Source organism: Neovison vison, chromosome X (genome assembly GCF_020171115.1).
Source record: "Neovison vison isolate M4711 chromosome X, ASM_NN_V1, whole genome shotgun sequence".
Taxonomy (NCBI): Eukaryota; Metazoa; Chordata; class Mammalia; order Carnivora; family Mustelidae; genus Neogale; species Neogale vison.
The window spans coordinates 39,836,005-39,855,683 of record NC_058105.1 but is presented as its reverse complement, the minus strand read 5'-3'; the positions used below and the strand labels follow the sequence as shown (position 1 = coordinate 39,855,683).

Below are 19,679 nucleotides of genomic sequence, written 5' to 3'. Positions count from 1 at the left end.
ATTGTATGCCCCAGGCCCTCGCTTACCTCACAGCAGAGCTATTCACGAAGGGCTCACTTGAGGTAGCTCCTTGATCCTCTGTGGTGGGCCTCTCTGACTGGTGAAGAGGGGCTCTGCTGATTGCAAAGGGCCTCCCGCTCTCCAGCCACCTCCCACCCCCATCCCGGAGCTTCCTGGGTGGAAAGAAGGCAGCCTAGCTGGGGTGACGGCAGGGGCGGGAGGACACGGGGGACACACTACCGGGCCGAACAGAAAAGAAGCTCCTCCCTGGGCAGCCTCCCCCGCCACCGCCCCCAGCCACGGGAACAGTGTCAGAGAACTCAGAGGATTCTTGGGAGCATCCAGGAAAGCTTCCTGGCCTGGTCTGAGAGTCACGGACAAGGAATACACATGCCTCCTCGGGAGGAAAGAGAAGCACAGGCGCACACACACACACGTATGCAAACTCTCTCAGCTTCTCACCACGTCCCATTCCCAGAGACAGGCGGGAGCAGAGCATCTCGCCTATCCTCCCTCTTTGCCTCCCTGTCTCCACGTCTCTCTCACTGTTGCCAGCTTCTTCCTGACCAGAAAGAAGTAGAAAGGCAACAGGACATGGCAAGATGGCAAGGCAGGACGCGCTAGACCAAGCCAGAGGATAAAAGACATAGCCCTGGTTCTCTCCACCATCCAGAGCTGGCCATCCAAGAGGCAGGTATCACAGGTGGGGGTTGGGGGACCAGTTCCAGCCTCACACTGCACACCAGGAACAGGAAGCCCTAGTGCCGCTGGGCCCACGGGTTTCACAGATGTCAATCACACATGAAAATAAAAGAGAAATAAAAAAATCAAGCACTACGTGTACACAAGCATATGAACGCCTAAGAAATGGCTCTCCTGGGCTCCCCAGGAGGGCAGTTTTAACTAGAGCCAGCCCCATCCTAGATGCCTTGTAGGACTGGCTACCCGAGAAGTGGGATTTGAAGGGCACTGAGAAAAAGTCCTCTCAGTACAAGCTATTTGCCTGGCCGGACTCCTGTAGTGCCTACAAACGTCACCGTCCTAATTAGACTCCCGGGTTTTCTAACCATCATTCCAGGACCTCTTTATAATTTGAAGAATTAGGAATGCTTTTTTCCCCTCCACGCCAAAGTCCTAGGAAAGGGCCTCTGTCTGTCACTATCACTAATACTCAAGGAGGAACTCAATTTTCATATTACTTTCAACAGAGTGGTCAGTGGTCAGACCAGCACCAGAAGGCCAGTGGGCACACAGCAGGGAGACCTTGCTGGTGGGTTTCAGAGGGAAAGAAATGGGTCCCTATGAGGTTCTCAATATCAGGATCGCCTGGGGCAGCTTGTGAAGAATCCGGATGTCCTGGGCTCCAGCCCTGGAACACCCAGTGGGAAGCTGTATGGCATGGGGAGGGTGTTTGCAGATGGGTTGGAAGCAGCTCTTCTGTCCCTGGTCCCTGGAACTGCTTTTGGGAACCACTGGCCTAAAGGTAACAGCTAAGACAGGGTCTACCCAAAGAGTCCCCAGAGTGTCAGGGTCACCAAGACCTACTTTGGGTGATACACCGCGATGGGGTTTGGCATATTCCAGGCCGCGTGTCTGTTGGCCTTTCACTCCTGAAAACTTGATCAGAACACAGATGAGGGCTGCTAGGCTAACCCGAACGTGCTCTGATTTGTAAATCAATCTCTGGTAAATTCTGTCTGTGAGGGGGACCAGATTGCTTCTGAGTCCCTTCACGGCTATTGGTGGGAACTGTGAGCCTCAGAGGCTGGGGGTGCGGAGGGTGGGCATCCCAGGGCGGGGAGAAGAACCTCGGGGAGAGGGAGAAAAGGGAAGGGCTGATGTTTCTCCAACAGCACAGTTCGGTCAATTAGCCCAGCCCTGCCTCCTCTCTACAAAAGCCAGCTCTCTGCCTGCCTTGTGGTTGTCACCACTAGGTCAAATGTGGGTCCATTCATTCCCAGGTTGGCTGGAGGAGTGTGACTCATCGCCCCCGTCAGGAGCCTGCTGGCGCTGACTGCAGAGTCACCGGGATATCTGCAAACATGCTCATCCCCACCCTGATCCCAACCTCAGCTCCCCTGCCCCTGCCGTCCTCACCCGTCCTATGGCTTTCGAGCTCCTCCCTGGCAAGAAGGCTGCCCCCACTGCCCGCTGACTCCCCTCTCCCAAGGGAGGGCAGAAGGGGAATTCGATGCTCTCTGCAGCACGCATCCGGCCTGTGTTTTGGTATTTTATTTTATTTTTATGTTTCATTTACACTGCCTGCTAGGTTTGGGGCTTAAATAAACAAAGGCCTGGACTTCCTGGTCCCGGTCAGCAACGGAATGACCCTTTTAACCTCTTCTCTTGCTCCTTGAGATGGGCAGGACAGGGGGGTGGGGTTGGAAGAGAAAGATATTTTGGGTCCAAAGCCTGGAAATGCTTAGTGCCAGTTTAAAACACCACCCCCACCCCGGCCCTTCTCGACAACATGAATGTTTAGTCCCGAAGCCACCTTACCAAGTACAGACTTGTTTTTAAAGGCCACGACAGCAATGTTAAGGGTAAAGCACAAAAATGGAAAATTCAGAGTATTTGTATTGATTTTTTGGGGAAAAAATAATCTACCTTCGGACATCTCTGTACCACCAAGCCAAGACAGAAGGGCCCAGGTCTTTGAGGGCGGAGCAGCTCTACGCGTCCGTGGACTGGGCAGAGCGCGGCGGGCCTGCCTGAGGAAAGGCTCCCTGCCAAAGCTCATACACCTTAAAAAAATAAGAGGAACACTGGCCCCTATGTCCTGGGATAGAGCTCTCACAGCAAAGTAACGAATCCTGGTCAACAGTTCTGACATCCTGTTATTTGCTAAAACTAATAATACTGTGAAGTTTGTTGACAGACTTGCAGAAGAGCTAAAGTAAATATGGAAACTGAGGAATGGCCAAGTATAGACGGTTACTAGCTCAGCAGCTGAGAAGGGAGTTTTGCAGATAGTCCTTGGGCATCTTGGGGCACTGGGGCCCAAACACGGTTGGGAGATAATCTGGAGGCATCGGTGACGTCACCGGGTGATTTCTTTCCAACAGTAGGCTGCTGCGATAATGGGCTTGGCCCATGGAGCTGGCTCCTGAGCGCTTAGATGGAGAATAATGGTAAGAATTGAGAGGGACTGCCCTAATGCACATGCCAGGGGAGGTGCTCCTTGAGAAACATAGCTTTAGCACCCATTTGAAATGAACTTGGTCAAGCAGGAAGAAACTACATCAGGAGGCCAGAGCTTTTTCCACCTGGGCCACTAGCCAGCTGGCGGAGTTCTCAGGAGGCTCTAACCCCATCCCCTGAGCCCTGCTGCCAGCTCCTTATTCATGAAATGGGAATGATGCTTCCCTTCCTAACATATATGCCACACAAGGTGGCTATGTGGACAGACATCCCAAAGTCTGGAAACAGAGAAAATATCATCGTATTACTTTTTGCAGACTGATGATGTTTTGACTACAATATGTACATATACTTGCTGTGGTTCCAGACTTGGTGGACATCCTGGAGGTGGCATAGCTGTGTTCTTTGGGAAGTAAGAAGGGCCATGTGAATGTGACATGCTCCATGATGAGTAAGGGTCCTGGTCCCCAAACACTGCTGGCACAATGGCTCACTGGGTGAGCAGCCCTATCAATGCTATTTCCAAGTCTGGCATTTCGAACTTTTTGTTTTGGTTTCAAGTTTTGTTTCCACAGTGTCACAAGTCACTGGTACTACTTATGGGGACGGGGATAGCGTGAGGGACTGATGTGAAAGCAGAATCAACACTTAAATTCAGCCTCTTGGGGCACCTGAGGGGCTCAGTCTGTTAAGCAACTGCCTTTGGCTGGGGCCATGATCCCAGTGTCCTGGGATCGAGTTCCACATCAGGCTCCCTGTTCAGTAGGGAGCCTGCTTCTCCCTCTGCCTCTCCCCTATCCCCCGCTCGTGCACTCTCTCTCTCTCTCTCACTCTCTTTCTATCTCAAACAAATAAATAAAATATTTAAAAAATTCATTCTCTTGAAGGTCTTCTGCCATCTGCCCCTGTACTCAGGACGTGTAACTTGCAGAATGTTCTGGCCTCGAGGGCCTCTTTGATGGCACAAGCACAGTTAGTAATCAGCAGGACGTCTAGTCTTTCAAGCAGGACCGAAAGCACAGCCAGATAAGATCATGACCGGAAGTGGGCAATGCACAAGTTCCCCAGTGAGCATGGATTGGCTTCCTAGACTAGAATACGAGCTCTGCGGGTATAGGGGCTTATCTTATTCACCACTGTACCCCCATAGTCTGGACCCGTGCCTGCCACACAGTCTCAGTATGGTAAATATGTGCTTAATAAATAAGTAAAAGGTTTGGGCAAGGGTTAGAACTTTGCTAACAGGGAGGAAGGGGAACCCTCTTGCATTGTTGGTGGGAATGCAAATGGGAGCAGCCACTCTGGAAAACAGTATGGAGGTTCCTTAAAAAGTTAAAAATAGAACTACCCTAAGAGCCACCAATTGCACTACTAGGATACAAATGTAGTGATCCGAAGGGGCACTTGCATCCGAATGTTTATAAGAAGCAATGTCCACAAGAGCCAAACCGTGGAAAGAAATGAGATGTCCATCAACAGATGAATGGATAAAGATGTGGTATATATACAAGGGAATACTATGCAGCCATCAAAAAATGAAATCTTGCATTTGCAACGACGTGGATGGAACTACAGGATATTATGCTAAGTGAAATAAGTCAATTAGAGAATGACAATTATCATATGATCTCACTGATGCATAGAATTTAAGAAACAAAACAGGATCATAGGGGAAGAGAGGAAAAAATACAACAAGATAAAGTCAGAGAGAGGGACAAACCATAAGAGACTCTTAACCTCAGGAAAAAAACGAGGGTTGCTGGAGGGAAGGGGAGTGGAGGGATTGGGTAACAGGGTGATGGATATTAAGGAGGGAGTGTGATGTAATGAGCGCAGGGTATTTTATAAGACTGATGAATCACTGACCTCTACCTCTGAAACCAGTAATACACTATCTGTTAATTAACTGAATTTAAATTTAAAAATTAAAAAAAAAAGAACTTTGATAATGGCCCCTGTGGGGAAGAACTATAAGGACAAATTCACAAATTTGCCTTCTGTTAACACTTGAATTTGGGGACAATCACTGAGAGTCATTCTGCAGTTAAAAACATGAAAAGACTGGTGAAAATCAAACATACTTGGGAGACCCAACGCAAACACAATTTAATTGAGTAAGTGGCCACTAATGACCTGAAACCAAGGCTCGACCTCTTCAATAAGAGGGATAATTCACCCGTGTGTGTGCTCCTGGTTCTTCAATAACGCTGGGCCTTTGGTCTGTTTCATCTTTAGCTGAAGGGGCTGGGTTGGCTAGGAAGAGGGCACCCACAGGGAGCAGTGGAGGGTGATGAAGCCTGGGAGCAGGGCAGCCAGGTCTCAGTTGGCAGCAACATCAAAGAGGGATTTGGGGCTAGCAGGCCTGATTCTGAGCAAGTGACAGGCATAAAACTGGAACACTGTGTGTGTGTGGGGGGGAGACCAAAAAACCCCCAAAACCCATCCTGACCAATGCCGCTACCCATCAAGATAAAGCAAATTCTCACTGTTCATGTCACCACTGGGTGTGAAGGGTTGAGGATCCCTGTTAAAATGAAGTCTCCCTCAGAAGAAGAACTGTTCAGTTTTTCTCAGGGCAGGAACACGATGGCTTGCCTAGCATGGTCCAGATAGTGGGGGGGGGGGCTCCTGGGAGACCTGCCCCAGGCTGGCTCAGTAGAGACAGGTGGGGTGATGCCTAGGCAGGGGCCTTACAATGGGTCTTGGCTTGCTGGTGGCCTTGGGCTCTCAGGAGGAACAGGCAAATGTGCCCACATATTCCTGGGCTTGCTGTCAAGTGACCAAAGTGCCTGAGCGGGCAGTTCTAAGAGCAGCAGAGTTTAGGAGATGGTTTTCTCCTGCTCTTCTCAGGAACCAGCTCTCAAGAAGCTGTGAGGAGCAAGGCTCATGGGGGACATTTATCTTCAGTGCTCCCATCCTGGGGATCTCGTTGGCTTGCTCAGCAAAGCAGCCTCCCTGGGCCTACCCTCCTCAAGTTCGACTTACTCATTTATAAGTTGGCAGAGGTGACAAATGGACTCCCAGGAAGGCCCTGTGGCTGCTAAGGGGTTGCTGGGTTCCCCCTCCCCTGGGCTCATTTCTTTTTACCGAGGGCCTCCCATTAACCCAGAGGAATGGGTCCAGCAGGGGATGAGCCAGGCAGAAAGGCAAGTTGCTGGGGGAGCTCTCCTTGGTCATTTTCCACCACTGTCCGCTGGCTCTGGCGGCAGGCACAGCCCTCACACCAGGACTCTCCAGGGCGGCCCTCGCCCCTCAGGACACCTCCTTCTTGCTCTTGTAAAACCCTGGCAAAACCTTAGCCCTGCAACCCTGCTCTAGCGTGACCAGGTGATGGCCAGCTGCCTCACACCAGGCAGAGCCGGGCCCACGGGAGGGAGGCCGGGGAGTAGGGCCAGGCAGCCCCCTACCACCTCCCGTGGTCTTGTTGTGAGGCGCTGACAGCTGGGAGAGGACCTGAAACCAGTTAGCCCAGGGCTCCCAGCCAGCAGTGTATTTTCATCTTGTTTTGACTGGGACTGTCCTCCCCTGTGTAAACACGTCCATGTCAGGGGGAAGAAAATGTAGAACGGCTTAAAATAGGTGGGTGGAATGCATCCCACCCATGAATCACCAGCGCGGGGAATGCCCTGCAGGTGGGCCTCGCTTTAAGCAAACCTGACATGGGAAAGCCTTGACTCAACAAGGGGGGGCAGCGATGGACAGCTGTTAGGTCTTGACCTATCACCGGGAGATCTCAAAGCCACATCTGGTACAAATAAGAACAACAGTAGCTCCCGTGTACTGATAGCTTCGCAAGGCTCTGTGCGAAGAGCATTATACATACCTTTGGGCCTTTGGAACCTTGTCAACAGTTGGGATCCTTGATAGGAGGGGACAGGTATCATATTATCATTAGGCCCATTCCGTGGATGAAGAAACAGAGGCCCAGGGATGTTCCATAACTTGCCCAGGGTCACCCAGCTAGTAAGCGGCAGAGGCCAGTGTGAACCCCTGGTGTGTGATTCTAAAGTTTCAGGCCCTCTCGAGCTAGGCATTTTGCTTTGTTTTGAGATTTTCAGGCTGAGCTGCCTTCTAGGCATGAAATATTCCTTCCCAGTGAACCCTTTGCATCACAGCTGCAGGGGAACTGGAAACCTTATCGGGGTCCGGATGGGGAGCCCTAGGGTGGGGGCTGGTCCTTTCCACGGGTTAAAGGATCCCCAATGCAGTCCCCTGGGAAGGGTATTACCCCCATCCCCCAGCATGTCAGGATGGGAGAGATGTGCCTTTCAACTCAGGGACTGGCAGACTGTTTAAGGGCAACCGCTTGACTGGTCTCAGGGAAGGCCCCTCAGAAACTGCGACAAAGTCCAAATTGTTCAGACACCCGGCTGGGGAAGGGACAAAAGACTCAGTATAATCTAGTACAAGGAAAGAGCAAATGTAAACATGTATTTTGAAACAAAATGTCATGGATCATGCTGTCCATGCAAGGCTGGCCCCCAGGGCCCAACTGTGAAGTAGGAGTCTGCCTCCAGAAACTTCCTACTTCCTTTTTCAGGTACCTTCCTCCTCCTGCCTGTCCCCTCAGGCGACCTATGCCCTCCCACTGCTGGGATTTTTGTGGGGCCCATTACTACCATCTGGGGTGCCCTGCCCTCCCTAGCAGTGCCCACTTTAAGGGAGACACTCAGTCTCCCTCCCCCAAATCCAATGTACCTGGTTTGGGGACCAATCCTAGAGGACAAATCAGAGAAATGTATTTGTGTCAATGGCAAGTAATGGCCCAACAGGTTTCCCTCAGCCAGATCACAGGGGCTTTAACCCACAGATTTTGGTAAGTAGTATTTTAGGCACGGGTGTGGTGTGAGGGTGGGGAGAGAGCAAGCTCTGGGGGGAGATGACCGTGGGAAGGGGGAGATTGTTCTTCAGGGCTCTTCAAATCTTGCCAAGTAGGCCACATGCTACTCTGACTATAGGTAAGGTTGGCTCTACAGAGAAGGATAAATACCGTGTCTTTAAACTCATGCTGTATTCTTTCCAGAACACGGTGGAGAGAGCACTGGAATAGTAATCAGGAGACCTGGGTTCTGGCCCGGTTTTGCCCCTGGCTACCAGAACAACCTTGGAAAAGTCCTGTAACCATTCAGGGCCCCAGTTTCCCCACACATAAAATGAGAGGATCGGGGCTGCAAATTGATACTTACTCCGGTGCTTATTTGGTGAATGATACCCCTATTTAGACTGGGAGCTCCATGAAACCATATGCCAATGGTCTGCAACAGCGTCTGGCCCATAGTAATGTTCAACAAGTGCAGTGATGGAAGGAAGGAAGGAAGGAAGGAACGAACGAACGAACTGAATGAATGAATGGCAAAAGTGCCTTCTGAGGTTGCTGCCAATTCAAATAGTCCCTCAGCCTCAACCTCAACAGATGCAGCTCTGCCTCTGGGTGGAGAGGCCCCGGCCAAAGGCTGGGTGAAGCCTTCAGGCCCTCGTGCTCCTGACCATGGGGTGCAGGGGCAGCCTCTGGAACCATAGGTAGCAGGCAAGAGCTTCCCTGAGGCTGAGGAAGCCGAGGAGGCCTCCAGGATGCTGGATGGGAGGGCTGTAAGGGCTATAGGAAGGGCAGGGTCGGTCAGGAGGAGTTAGGAGAGTAACTTTTACACAGTTTTCTGTAAAACGGGAAGCTGTGATAACAGAGACCTGTTGGGTGTCTGGGCTGAGGTAGGAAAAGTGCCGAGTTGCATGGTGACTCAAGGTCAGGAGCTGGAATGGGGCCCGGAGCTCTCAGGCCTCCGCTCACCCCCATGGGACTGCCCCTGGCTCCAGGCCAGGTCCCTGAATAGCTCCCCCCCAACCCGCCCCTCCACAATTCCAGCTTCTGAAGCCAACCTGCTTCCTTGTCCAGCTGCCTGCTGCCCTCCCCCTCCCTCAGGGCCACATGGAATCCTCCCCCAGCCTCCCTCCAAGGACTCCAGGGCAGTCACCCATCAGAGCTTTCAGAGGCCCACTTCTGGGCAGACCTGCCTCCCCTTCTCAAGGTTGCAAGCATTCACACTCTGACGCAACTCCTCCCCTTACGCAAAAAGGGGAGCTTTGCCAGCATAGCCTTCCTTCCCCTCCCTTCCCAACATACCCCCTGCTTCCACCCCTCCACTCCATGACCAGGGCCCTCTCCCAGGAACACTCAGGCATAATTCAGAGGCATTGAGATTTTCTCCTATGGCCCCACCCTGTCCTCCAGCACCCTTCACATTTTAACAGGGGCCACAGTTTCAATTCAACAGAATGAATTGTTAAGAGTGACATTTCAGGTACTAGCGAGCAGAGGGAGAGGTATTTATGGGGCAGGGGGCCCTTCCCAGAATTCCTGAGATAATGCTAAGGAGGTGGTTACCTCCACACTCAGCTCTGAATGCTCATTAGGCCAATTTTGGCCTTGCTTTCCTAAGGAGTTGGGAGACGGAAGTTCTGGTTCCATCACTGCTGTTAAAACTGTCTGTGTGACCTTGGGCAAGTCGGGTAATCTCTCTTGATTCTTGGTTTCTTCATCTGTCAAATGGGAGTCATTACCCCATGCCCTACCCTCCTTGTCAAAGCTGTTATGAAAATGAAAGGGAGGGGAGAGAGAGAGTATGAGGAGGGAAAGAGAAAGAGAGTGAGCTTTTTAAATGGCAAAGTCCTGGATAAATATCAGGAATTATTATGTCTCCCTTCGGCTGTGCTGGAAGGACCCATACAGGTTGCACGGTAGTGCCCTCCTTACAAAAAAATGCCTCCTTACAAAAAAACTCCGGCACCTTTCCTCTCTCCTGTCCTGTCTCTCCTCCAGGCTTTGGCCCTTAGCCAGGGCTGGTCTACTGTGCACCTCCACTCTGCTTTGAGAACATCTCCTGCCCTGCCCCTGTCCCCTTCACCACCCATCATGTTATCCACGGGCCTTTGTTTACCATCCAAGAGTCTCTAGCCATTCTCTCTCCTTCTCCGGTCACGGTCATGGCCATTGGTGTGCCGAATGACCGCTCTTTCAGCCCTGACCTCAGGCCATCCCCATCAAAAGCTTTGAGGAGGAAGGACTCAGGGTTGGGGGGTTGGGGGTGATAGTGATTGAACTTGACAGTTTGCTACAGGGGGCGAACACAGTGCAGAACATCCAGCATCTGCTCAAGAAACAAACCATTGTTTGGTTACATGTGTGTTGGGCGGGGGGCGGGGGGGAGATTTGGGGGTGGAGTCTGCTCTGGGACACCTGAAATCATGCAGCTAGGCAACTGTCTGCTCCACCTCTAGTTTGCCAGGCCCTGCCCACTTGCTCTTCCTGCCCACCTTCCCCTTCACTTCTCAACCCCGACCATGGGCTGGGCTCTTTTATCTCCAGGACCTGCACACTTGAATGTGATCTTGGGCCTCCCTGGCCTCATGCCACAGAGCTTCTCTGGTGACCCCACCTTTCTCCCAGGGACAAGAGGCTGGGAGCGGTTTGGGGCACCCTCTGAATTCCCCAGCATAAGCAATCTGCTCCCTCTGAAGGACCTCACCCATGAGTCTCTTTACCTGAGAAAATCTGGGTTTCCCTTCCCAGGATGAGGGGCCCCAGAGCCTTTCCTAGAGCCTAGAGAGTGACGCCCACCACAGATGTAGTAGCTCTGCTCCTGTACTTGGTCATAGCAGTCCCCTGGGCTAGAATGTCCCTCGGTCTGGCAAATACCAGAAAGGAGGTTTCTCCCCAGGTTGTGGGGGCAAAGCCCTCGATTTCCCCCTAAATTCTCCCTCAGGGCTTCATTTCAACCCACCCTTCCCCAAAAGAGGAAATCAGAAGCAAAAGGTGACTTTGCCAGGGACTGAATGCAGGCCCGCAAGGCATGGCTTCATTCTGTTGGCCCTCGCCACCCGCCTCCCTCCCTCGGCCTGCTGCTGGGCCCCTGGCATTGGAAGGCAAGTCCGGGGGAGGTGGGACTCTCTGGAGGCCACTGAGAAGGCTGGTCCTATAGCAAGGATGGTGGGGGGGGGGGCATCTCAGAGGCCCAAAGGTGAAGCAGCTGAAGCAGGGCAGGCCTCTGAGGTAAGTGAAGGAAGAGGGGAGTCCCCCAGAGCAGAGTCCCCAGAGCAGAGTTGAGGTCTTTGGTGGCAGTGGGAGACCAGTAAGAAAGATCACGAATCCTCACATTTGTTAAACCAATGATGGAAAGAATAATGATGCTAATAGGTACTGCTTATTGGGAGTTTATTATGTACCAGGCACTGTGCCAAGCACATTTCATGCATTATTTCATTTATTTCTTGCTATGTGTTTTTTTTTTTTTTTTTAACAGATGACACAGAGGGAATAGCAGCTCAGAGAGGTTTTGACCAGCTCGGTGTCACACACCTAGAGCTGGGATCTAAGGATCTCGTTGACTTTGGAACCCACACTCTTCACCCCTGAGCCAGCACTCACTGCTCCTGCCTCAAGCTTGGGCCTGCTGGGCAAAGGGCCCACCAGGTACTCTCCAGTGTGGTTGGGCTTCCCAATGCCCTGAGATTCTCGGTTTCCTGGAACTGGCTTTTCTTCACCCCACTTTTTCCTCTCCAAGAAACTAATAATTTCAAGCAGGGATTCATTTAAGAGCATCCAATGGATGGGACAGGGGTCACACAAGGGGACAGTGTTCTGAATTGGGAAAGAGACCATCTTGTGCTCTGGGCTCTGCCATGAAACAAACTGTCACATGGCCCCAGGCAGGTTGAATCCTCTTTTAGGTCCCTAGTTTCCATACCTGCTCAGACTTTATCTCTGTTCCCAGGCAGAGATCAGTCATGCATAAAATCTAAAGGGTATCAAATTCTTCGGGATGGGCCCCTAACCGCCCTGTCCTCCATGGAAGAAGTCCTGCTGGTTTGAAAGTGTTCCAACTCCCCCACTGTCCACTTGGGGCTTACCCTGTTCATGTTCTTACTCTGAACATGGGTTCCAGAGCCACTCATACCTCCATGCCAGAGGATGGCTCCTTACCCACCAAGCCCTCTCTACCTGAACATACATCGGCATCCCTTCCTATCACTACTTTGAGATGACCTTGACTTTCCTTTTCCTCCTCTTCTTCCTCTCCTTCTCACCCACCCCCACTACTGCTCTGGAAACTCCATCATTCTTTCCTCCTGGCAAATACATTTGATGCACACCAGCTGGCTTCCTCCTTGAATGCGCAATCCTCCCCTTTGGCCTACTTGGCATCTTCTGGACTCTTTTTGTTGTGTTTTGTTTTCTTACATATTCAGAGAGATGGAAGGAGCCTTGAGGACCAGTTAGTTCCATTCCCACTTTTATGGGGGAGGACTGTGAAATTTGGATAGAGCAAATGACTTGCCCAGGGTGATACAGCTAGGTAAGAGGCAGAGCCACTAATTCATCTGTCTGATTTGGGGGCCACTACTCCCACTCTCCTTGTCCTTTAGGTAAGGTCTTGGCCCACCAGCCCACCAACCACCACTTCCCTCTCCATCTCTAAATGTCACACCACTCCTGATTGCTTTCCATGTGTATATCTAGGTTTCCCAACAGAAAAGTAGTCTAGAGGGGCAAGAAGCCAACTAATTCCTCGTACTTGAATGAGGGACAAAGCAGGGAAATGACCTGCCTAAGGGCATACAGCTCATTAGTGGTAGACCTAGGACCGGGATCTGGGCCTCCTAGTCTCCACTTAGGGCCATTTCTATACATCATAATGCACCTCTGTTGCTCTCCCATTTTCCCCCTTCTGGCTGCTACTGAAATGTTTCATTCTTGCCTCTTCCTCTCTTATCTCCTCCTCTTTCCCAACCTCAGCCTTTTTCACAAACCTGCAGGATTTCAGAGCCAGAAGGGACCTCGGGGATCATTTAGTTCCACCCATCACTTAACAGAGGAGAGGACTGACAACAGAAGATGGGAAGTCATTGGCTTGAAATTAGACAGCCAATTAGTGACCCAGCTGGGGGCAGGCCCAGGTCCCCAACTCCAAGTGCAGTGCTCTGACAGCCATCCTCTTCCTTCCTGAGCTTGATTGTCTAGAGTCCTTCTTCCTTGAAGATTCACCCCCGGCCCCTGCCCTCCAGGTCCAGCAAGATCTGAGAGTGTTTGGGCCCAGGGTCTGAGAGTGCTTGGGCCCAGGGTCCTTCAGCGTCCCTGGTGAAAGGTGGAAGGAACAGAGGCCAGGAACCACTCCCATTCTCCCACATCCCACCCCAGGAGGCCCCCGCCTGGCCTGGCCGAGAGTGGTGACTATCAAGTATGTGTTGACATAAAGCCATAGCCTCTCGGATTCTCGGTTCATGGCCTAGACGGTGGCGTCAAAGCCCGAGCCGGCTGCAAAACGAGGTCAGTTCACTGTCCTTCCAATGGAAAAATCTTGTAAAATCAATAGCACTTATAACGTCAACAGACCCAGAGACCTTTCCTCTGTTTGTTTTTTCCTCCTGAGCTGCTCTTTCTCACCCACCCTGCTGTGAAGGCATAGACGACAAAGGAATCTGCCAAGTGAAGCCAGGAATCTCTGAAGGCCAGCTCCCACATCCCAGAGCCCCTGAACCTCAGGGAGAGAGGGGGCATGTTGAGGTCTGAATGGCTTGTGAAGACACCCCCCCTCCCCATTCAAAGCCCTCCTGGCTCCCTTAGGAGATGCTCATCAGATCCAAGGCCCTCCCTGGCAACTGGATCCTGGTTGGGAATAACCAGAAGCTACTCAGAGCTCCAGTAGAGATTCTGGAAGCTCAGCCCTAGCTTTACCCCACTGGGCCTTCACTAAAGAAGAGAACAACTCAAAGCCAATTAGACAACACCATTGGGCCTTCCTACACTGGGAAGTGTCTGCGGCCCTCAGACAGGAGTGGATGTTGGCTCTTTTCCCAGACATCCTTCCCCCGCCTCCAGTGGGTGTGCCCTACCGTCCCTCCATGCACACAGAGGGTGGCAGAACCCTGTGCTGTTATTTGCATGGTCACAAACAGACCCCTTCCTCCTGTCCCTAAACTGGTCCTACCACAGAGCCTCAAGTTCCTACTGTCAAATGCAGTCTTTTATATGGAAGTATTGTGAGTTTATTCCAACCTGGATTCGTCTGACAAATAGTTACCAAGCACCTGGTCTGTGTCAGACCCTGGTAGCTTCTAGCAACTGTGTTTTGTACTACTGAAGAAGGTTTTGCCTCACGAGTTCCCTTTGAGCATGGAGGACCAGAAGAGATAGCACATTTTTTGCTTCCAGATGAAGGAAGCTTGGGGATGAGATATGAAGGCGGGTCTTGAGAGTAAGTGTGTGCCAGGGCATGGGTTTCTGGACACTGGGGACATTGATGCATGGGCACCTAGGGTGGCGAAGTGAGAGATGCCTCTTCCATACAAACTTGGAGAACAGAGGACAGGCACACCCCAGAGAAGTTGTTCCTGGGTGGCCGCAAGAGGCAGATGAAAGGACGATCACACGGCACAACCAGGCCTTCTGCCTTCAGTCCCCAAACCTGGGCTCCTCCTTGCCTGTTGGCTCCCCAAGCAAGGCAAAGAAGAAGAAGTGGTTCTTTCTTTTCTGATATGTCCTCGGAGCACTATGGTGGGCTCCTTTGTTGGTCAAGATGTACCCAAGGCATTTAAAGACTACTAGGGGGGCGCCTGGGTGGCTCAGTCATTAAGCATCTGCCGTAGGTTCAGGTCATGATCCCAGCGTCCTGGGATGGAGCCCCGCACTGGGGTTCCTTGCTCCACGGGGAGCCTGCTTCTCCCTCTGCCTCCAGCTCTGCCTATTTGTGCTCTATCAAATGGATAAATAAAATCTTTAGAGGGGCACCTGGGTGGCTCAGTTGGTTAAGCCGCTGCCTTCGACTCAGGTCGTGATCCCAGGGTCCTGGGATCGAGTCCCGCATCGGGCTCTCTGCTCAGCAGGGAGCCTGCTTCCCTCTCTCTCTCTCTGCCTGCCTCTCTGTCTACTTGTAATCTCTGTCTGTTAAATAAACAAATAAAATCTTTAAAAAAAATCTTTAGAAAAAAATAGAAAATTAAAGACAACTAGGTACCTCTTTCAAAGGAAGGTTTTCTTGATTAAACACCCCACCTCCAACCACCCAATGCATGAACCAGGTTTCACAGCTCACCTTCTCCTAGGCAAGGCCTTGGCCCTGTGCCTGCTCCCCCAACCCTGCCCTCTGGGTGATCTTGCTCAAGGATGCCAAGAGAGTCAGTGGCAGGGGTTGGGAGCAGAGCCCAGCTTTCCTGGATCCTGGCCTGGCACTTTTCTGCGACCAGACCCTGTAACCTCTCCCTCTCATCTCTTGCCCTTCGGGCTCTGTCCGTGCCCTCTGGAGGCATGCGCCCTGCACCCCCACTAGCGTTCAATGGGTGAGATGTTTCTGCCCAACACCACTCAGCAGTCCAGTCATATGGGGCAGAGGGAATCTGGCGGTCCACTGCCACTGGGGCGAGGCCTGGTAGGGAGGGAAGGACAGGCCACTTTGCAGGTCTGAGATCTGCAGAGCTGGGTCCCTAAGCCACTCATTTTTTTTTTTAATCAGGGACCCTAAGTGCAGCCCTACCCTAACTTTGACTTCCTGGAGCTAGGACCAGGTCACCGTGGGGCCCCCACTCCCAGGCTTGTTGCTATGACACATGGTTCTACAAGTGCTGAGCGGCATTGTAGGGGCCGGATGCAAACGGCACGCAGCAGGGTTGAGCTGTGAGCCAGTTGGCCAGCTGACATTTCAGGGTCCAAAGAGCTTGTGTGTACTGGACAAGCTGTTTATTGTGGTCTTGGCACTGCCCGGCCCTTCAGACAGCAACAAATGCTCCCAAACTGGGAAAGGAGAGGAAATAAGGAATCAGCCGTAGCCAAAGAAGACCTGGAATCTCTTCCCTCATACCATTTGCTCCCTGCAGCTGACGTGCGGCTGGTGCCAACCATCGGAAGTGCCCCATGTGAAGGAACTGGAGGGACCAGGCCCCACAAACCCCCATTCGTGAAGATCTAGATCACAGATCGTGTGCATGCCCACGTCAGTACCCTTCTGTCTGCCCAGCTGCCAGAGGCTGCTGCTGGAAGGTCAGGCAGTCCGTACTTGGACTAGGAAGGAGAGATCCTGATGCCACAAGGTCTAAACATGCAGAGGAACCGGTACCCCAAGTCTGCAGACTCTAAACACACACACACACACACACACACACACACACACTACACTCATACCCTCAGGGAGATGGCCATCAACAGGCCATGATAAACATGGTTCTTCTGAGTCCTGGCTTGGTCCTTTCAGATATCCTCAGGGTTGATACCAGGCTGGGAAAAATGTAGCAAACGCATGTGTGTTAAGACACAGGGAGGGGTGGGCAGGTGAGACAAAGAAGATCCCAAATGAAGGAAGCCAAGAAGCCAGAGTCCAGAGAAGTTGTGGGGAAGGTGGAACTTTCCAGAACAATTTGGCCCCATCCATGGCGAGCAGCCAATCTAGTGTGGCCTATGGCCCGAGGGGAAGCCCTGCTTGTGAGGGACAGGATCAAAGATAAGGGGTTGAACTCTGCCTCAGGCTCTTGACTTCCACCCAGGCTTGTGGTTGGCAGAGCTGGACAAACCAACTGACCTTCTGAGCATCAGGGCCTCTGGTTTGTCAATGGTTTAGCAAGTATATAGCCCTAGCAGCCCAGCTATGCGTGACAGACATTTTACACACACACACACACACACACACACACACACACACACACAGCAACAGTAATGAATACCAGCCGTGAACATTCATTGAGTGCCTACTTTGCACCAATCATAGTTCAAAGCACTTCCTATACAGTATGACCACTGCCTCAATTAACCCTCCCCAAATCCTATAGGGTCGATAGTATTTGACTCATTCTCCATATACAGAGGGGGAATCTGAGGCTCAGGCAGGGCGAAATGACTTACTCCAAGTCCCACCAGGTAGAGTGAGTAGCTCCATGAGGACTCAAATCAAAGCCTGTGATCATTACGCTCCAGGGCCCTTGTGACTAAGCCTACTTGTCTGTTTGTACAAAAAGCCTCGGGGAAGAAGAGAAGGGTCAGAGGGAAGATCCAAGAGCTTCGCCTTGCGAAGAGAACCATAATGATGGGGGAGATGGTAGGAAAGAAGGAGGCTGGGCCATAGAATGCCCACCAGACTTCTGAGCTAAGATCATCTGAGTCTGCAGCCTCTTGGTGCCCCCCACAGCCCCCTGCACAGTGTCGGCCATGACACTGGTACTCAGTAAAACCGCCAAAGGCAAATAAGCCCAAACTTGGCAACCTTGGGGAATGTGTACTGACTGGGTTGCTGCCTTCCATTTGGTAAGACCCAAGCTCTCTTTTTTTTTTAAGACATTATTTATTTATTTGAGAGGGAGAGAGAGGAGAGAAAGAGCATGAGAAGGGGGGAGGGGCAGAGGGAGGAGAAGCAGACTTCCAACTGAGCAGGGAGCCTGACGTGGGGCTCGATCCCAGGACCCTGAGATCATGACCTGAGCTGAAGGCAGAAGCTTCATTGACTGAGCCACCCAGGCATCCCCAAGACCCATGCTTTAAAATGGCTTCCCCAGAGGCTGGGCCACCAGACATTACTTAAGTCTCCAGCATGTGGCAGGCTTTGGAAATAAAGAGACGAACGCAGTGGGGACCCTAGTCTTGATACGTGGCCAGGCTGGCTGGGGGGGAGATGTTCAATTTGCCTTGAGCCACCGCGAGGGGTCAACTGAGGTGAGGGGGGCAGGCTGTGCACAGTCAGGGGACAGAGCTAAGCCTCTGGGCCTCTCCAGGGATGGGGCTGTTGCCTTCAGCTCCACTGTCAGAGTGAGGCAGCCCCCACTGGAACCATTCTTCATCGGGGTGCTTCTGCGAAGGCAGCTTAGAGCAGTCTTTTTAGGACAGTGTGGCCCGCTTTAATTGGCAAAACAGAGAGCCTGAAATGGGTGAGGGCTGGGAGAAGGAGTGAAACCACAGGAGGTTACCCTCACCCTCACTCGCCCTGCCTAGCGTCTGCCAGCGGACCCCTCACCACCAGGAAGGGGCGAGCACCCTTCTTCAGAGCTCTCCCAAACCCGTGCATGGTCTCCTCCCGCCCTGGGAAGCCCAAGGCTTAGAGACATGAATCCAAGTAATTAACTAATTAATGAATATGGATGGCAAAGTTGCTGAGGTTGCTGGAAAACACCCTGTTGCCGCCAACACAGCCCAGCCAGGCCCCTGCCTCCCACCGTGGGCAAAGAGGAGGCTACAGAGGGACTTGACTCAGTCTCACCAAGGCTCCAGCTGCAGCAGCCATGCCTGCCACCCAGCAGGCCCATGCCCAATGCCGGGAGACCCGCTTCAGGGCAACCCATCCCCATGCAAGGACAGCCTCCCCCCTCCAGCTGGAGTGGCAGTCTGCTCAGTTACTCAGCATCAAGGGTACCCTGTGGTCCATCTGTGGGCTCTCCCAACGCAAAGGGCAAGGCTGCGGGAGATGGATGGATGGAGACAGGAGAAAGGGAGAGAAAAGGAGAAGGAGAGACGATGGAGAGACACACACAGCTGGCAGGAGCCCATCTCCAGCTGTTGGGCGGGCTGTTTCCTTTGATAAAGCACTTGGCAGTACTCCCAGTTCTGTAGTTTCTGGCCTGCAAAAGCACCCCCGGAGCACGAGCCTGCCTGTGGGAGGACTTCAGCCTTGCTTTGTTTTCTTTCTTTCTTTCTTTCTTTTTTTTAAGCTCTACAAAATGCCCCTCCCCTTCCAAGGAACCTCACCCCTCCCCACACCCAGGCAGGGTGCAGTTGTACCAAGAGGTGATGTGGGCTGGGTCACTGGTGTGTCTTCACAGAAAGCCCGTACCATGGAGCCACACTTGAGGGCCTTAGATGGGTGTGCAGTGAGGCCCCGGTGTGCGTGTGCCTGTGTGACAGAGAGAGAGAGAGAGGGAGATAGAAAGAGATAGAGGGAGGGAGGAAAAGACCATGTGTGTTTGTGTTTGTCTGAGAGGCTGTGCGTGTTTGTTGTGGCCGACACTGCCTTCTCTGTGGCACATCATCACTGTTCTCCCCGCCTAGGCTTGTTCCAGCTCCCTGAGGTCTCCCCGGCAAGGACCCGGAAATAGGGGAAGTCCCAGGGTCACGTGATCACGCAGCACAACAAGCCCTCCCTCCAGTCCCTTGTCCTGTGGTTTCGTGGAAGCCTGTCTCCTTCCTCCCTTGTGGAGTGAGGAGCCGGGCTTGAAGGCCTCCAGGGTTCCTTGGAGGAACCAGAGTGTGGAGGGTCACAGAGGCCCCTGCCAGGGTATAAAGAAGCCCAATGACAAAAGGTCCCCACTGTGACCAGCCCTCACAGGGCCTCCACCAGTCCCCGGGTTCCCAGATTCCTGAGGGGAACTTGATCTGGCCCAGGGGCCTGCACGGGCTCTTCATGTCGTCCCCAGAAGGCCCCGCTCCTTGGGAGGCCCAAGCACGAGCTCACTCCCACACCACCCAGCCTCACGGAGGTACGGGAGGTCGGGTCTCTGAGGGAACTCGGGGCTCAGTCGCAAGACTGCCATCCATGGGAGGGGGCCCTGCCTAGCCCAGCGGGAGCGACAGAACCTCT

At 52.5% G+C, this 19,679-nt stretch overlaps 1 protein-coding gene across 3 annotated transcripts in view; it reads right to left on the bottom strand.

The window, feature by feature from the left end:
- Positions 1 to 19,679, bottom strand: part of TSC22D3 (TSC22 domain family member 3) — a 63,114-nt gene that overhangs the window by 10,447 nt on the left and 32,988 nt on the right. The gene's annotated exons all lie outside the window — the stretch shown is intronic.